Here is a 4,037-nt window from a genome sequence, read left to right as displayed (position 1 = left end):
TGCGTCATATTACAATGCTGAAAAATCTGATAAATCCATAAACCTCTAAAAGTTAACCTAGATGAGTTTTTCCGCCGCTGCAAGCCCATTCTCTGAAGCAATCTCATGTGGAGCCCTGTTCTGTCACCTGTCGGAGGTGGAAAGCCATCACTGGAGGTCATCTTCATCATCCCCGCTGCCTCCATGATGAGGGAGTAGTTCAACCTCGAGGTGGAGGCTATGTACCAGTAGCTATGTGTTTGATCTCTCTCTCTCATGGTCTCGATAGGACATGATTTTTGATGTACCATGAGATTTGTTGATATACTTGGATCATACGTGTTCTTCCCCTATATCTATTTTGTGGTGAATTGAATCTTGCTCTTTGAGGTTTCTTTGTTATTGGACTGAATGCTTTGGATTTGAGATCATTTGATGCATGTCTCACTCGCGGATACTCATGGTGACATTGGGATATCTCAGTGACATTAGAGTTGATTTATGTATATCATATGGTGTTGTCAGAGTATGGTCTCTAGAGCTATTCGTGACACTTTTGGGTGGTTCAATAGATTAAGTGGAAACACAACTTTGAGGTGGTTTTCTACTACGCGGTTTCATCCTACTTTCTCCGCTAGGAATAGAAACTGAAAGGATTGATATAGTTGACTAGAGGGGGGGGGGGGTGAATAGGCAACTACACTTTTTTAGCTTTTCTTTATCAAATTAAACTTTGCATCAAAGTAGGTTGTCTAGATATGGAACTAGGTGAGCAACCTATATGATGCAACAATAACAAGCACAAAAGCAAGAAAAAAATACAACACAACATAAGCTTGCACAAGTAAAGGTGAGAGATAACCAGAAGCGGAGTCGGTGGACATGAGGATGTGTTACCGAAGTTACTTCCCTTTGAGGGGAAGTACGTCTCCGTTGGAGCGGTGTGGAGGCACAATGCTCCCTAAGAAGCCACTAGGGCCACCATATTCTCCTCACGCCCTCACACAATGCGAGATGTCATGATTCCACTATTGGTGCCCTTGGAGGCGGCGACCGAACCTTTACAAACAAGGTTGGGGCAATCTCCACAACTTAATTGGAGGCTCCCAATGACACCACGAAGCTTCACCACAATGGACTATGGCTCCACGGTGACCTCAACTGTCTAGGGTGCTCAAAGACCCAAGAGTAACAAGATCCACAAGGGATCAGTGGGGGGAATCAAATTTCTCTTGGTGGAAGTGTGGATCGAGGCCTTCTCAACTAGTCCCTAGAGAATCAACAAGTTTGATTGGCTAGGGAGAGAGATCGGGCGAAAAGGGAGCTTTGAGCAACAGGAGCTCGGGGATGGAAGAGGTAGTCAACTCAGAGAAGAAGACCCCCCTTATATAGTGAGAGGAAAAATCCAACTGTTACCCACTTATCGAGGCCGCGACATGCGGTACTACCGCACCTACTTGCGGTACTACCGCAAGGCCTTGCGATACTACCGCTAGGCAATGTAGTACTGCCGCTCCCGCGGCAGAGACCAGAGGTGGCCCTGTTGCATTGACGCAACGAGTGGTACTACCGTGCGTCCTTGCGGTACTACCGCAAGGCAAGGTTCGACTAGGCTGGGAAGGCATGGACGAATAAAATTACATCCGTGGCTACTTCCACTGAGTTCCGCTCTGTGCAAAAATCTGACACGGTAATACCGCATGCAGGGAGCGGTACTACCGCATAGGGCGCGGATGTAAAAAATTACATCCGCCCCTACTACCGCTCGTGTTACCGTGCTGGGCTAGAGGCCATGGTACTACCACGCCCGAGGAGCGTTACTACCGCACTACGCGGTACTACCACGTCCCTGGCCAGTACTACCATGGGCCACTGCAGTACTACTGCTTCCTTGAGCAATACTACCGCATGCCATAACACAATACCACTTGGAGTCCTTCATTTTGCAAAGACACGGATAAATGGTCGGTGCTCCAAAGAAGCAAAGGAAAGGTGGTGCAAAGGGAATGCAAGTGCATCTAGTGCCCCTTAGTGATTTTGGTGTATTGAAGACTTATAGGTTAAGGGACTAATATGTTTGTGAGTGTACACATGCTCTATAAGTCGAGGAGGAGTTTGATATTTACGATGAAAGTCGACCCCTAAAAATGTATGCCTTCAACTGAAGACTTTGGTTCTCCTGAAGATTTTGAAAGTGAAGTAATTGGTGTGACCTTGAAGACTTGGATATTCATGCAAGGATTATGAAGCGTGAAGACTTGTGTTTCCGTAGTTTCATTTTCTCTTTCTTGAGTCATAGGAAACACCGTACTATTAAAGGGCTGAGGTAATACTAAGGAAATTGATTTCCAAGTGATGGTCATCTCAAAATCCTACACCTACCCAATCCTTTCGAGTGAAGCCATTGGAAATCTCATATCAGTTCAGTCAATTTCTTCAGTAACAGAGACAAAGATCTTCTGGTCTCTGAGGAATTTGTATAGACTGAGGAGTTAGGAATTCGCCAGTGTGGATTGCCTACACAGTGAGGAACATGATAGCCCTTAGGAATTTGAACCTCATATTTCCGACAGTTGCTGTGCTATGCGCCAGCTGTCCAAAAATATCTACCCACCTAAAGGTCATATCATTGAAGGGCATTTATGTCTTATCATGTCGGGCTACAAACCCGAAGTGATTCAGCATAACTGAAGAGATTATTCCTGTGTGGAATCGACGCTTGTTACCTTTGAGGACTGTGTATCCTCCAGATGGTTAGGCGTCATGGTCTGAGCATCCAAGAGGAATTATGGATCATCGGGTGACCAAGTCTGTGAAGGCTTGGAAGTCACCTGAAGACTTACCATGAGTGTTAGGCGAGGTCTATGTGACTTTAGCTCAAGGAGAATACGGTGAGGACTGTGTGTCCGGGACTGTGTGTCCTTGAGTTTAAATACTCAGCCGCTTCAACCAGATGCATAGCTGTCAGAGCAGTTGGAACTGGTCTACCAAATCATTATCTTCACCAAGCCAACTGGTTCTATTTCCTCAACCCTTTCATTTCCTCATTCATGTGTTGATGAACCTGATTATTACGGTTTGAAGACTTTGACTGAAGATTTTCTCTAATTCCTCATTCCTAATTCTTCAGTCACTCAGTCTTCAGCCTGCTTATCCTGTTATCACGCTATTTGTACTCTGTTCTTGTTTTCATTTCATCATGATGACTATATTGTTGCTCTGTTCTGTTTATACCTGAGTACTTATTCCGCTGCTAGTGTGTCGTTGCTTAGGAATTTCTTCACCTAGAAATTCCTCAGTGACGAATTTGTAAAAATTGCATATTCACCCCCTCTAGTCGATATAACGTAGTTTCAATTGGTGTCAGAGCAAGGTACTCCCTTGTTCTGTGTGATTTTGGTTTAACCACCTAGAGTTTATTTATGTCGACTGCAGGAATGAAGAAAGTGACATGTCCCATCTTTAACGGTCATGAGTATCCGAAGTGGAAGGCCATGATGAAGAAGCGACTCATGGCGATGAATAGAAAACTGTGGACCGTCACTGAGAGTGGTCTTACCGATCTATGCAAGATGGCGGAAGCTGATGATATTCGCAAGTACACTCTACTTAACCTCACTTCGAAGGACATCATCTGCTCCTGTTTGTCCCAAAATCAGTTCAGGAACATCATGCATCTCAACCACGTGAAGCTTATCTAGGACCGACTCTCTGAGGTCTATGAAGGTCATCGAACTCGTCATGATTGTTGGTTTGAGGATTTCAAGGAATCACTCAAAGAGATGACTTTCACTCCAGAATCATCATCCTCTGCACCATTCCTTATGGAAAAAGGTGCCAAGGTAACTGAATGCTACCTTTCTGAATCTAGTGATGATGAATCTGGTGATGAATTTGGACCCAGCTACACTAAACTTGCTTCCCTTTCCACTAAACAACAAAGAGCTCTTGAAAAAGTTCAAAACATGCTTGATGAAAGCGATGATATGTTGGGTGAGGAATTGAATCGAACTAAGACTTTGACTGATAATCTTCAGAGACTGAAGTTATGAAGATCT

The sequence above is a fragment of the Triticum dicoccoides genome, chromosome 5B (assembly GCF_002162155.2).
Source record: "Triticum dicoccoides isolate Atlit2015 ecotype Zavitan chromosome 5B, WEW_v2.0, whole genome shotgun sequence".
In the NCBI taxonomy this organism is placed as follows: Eukaryota; Viridiplantae; Streptophyta; class Magnoliopsida; order Poales; family Poaceae; genus Triticum; species Triticum dicoccoides.
The sequence above is the reverse complement of the archived record's forward strand: the minus strand, read 5'-3'. Positions refer to the sequence as shown.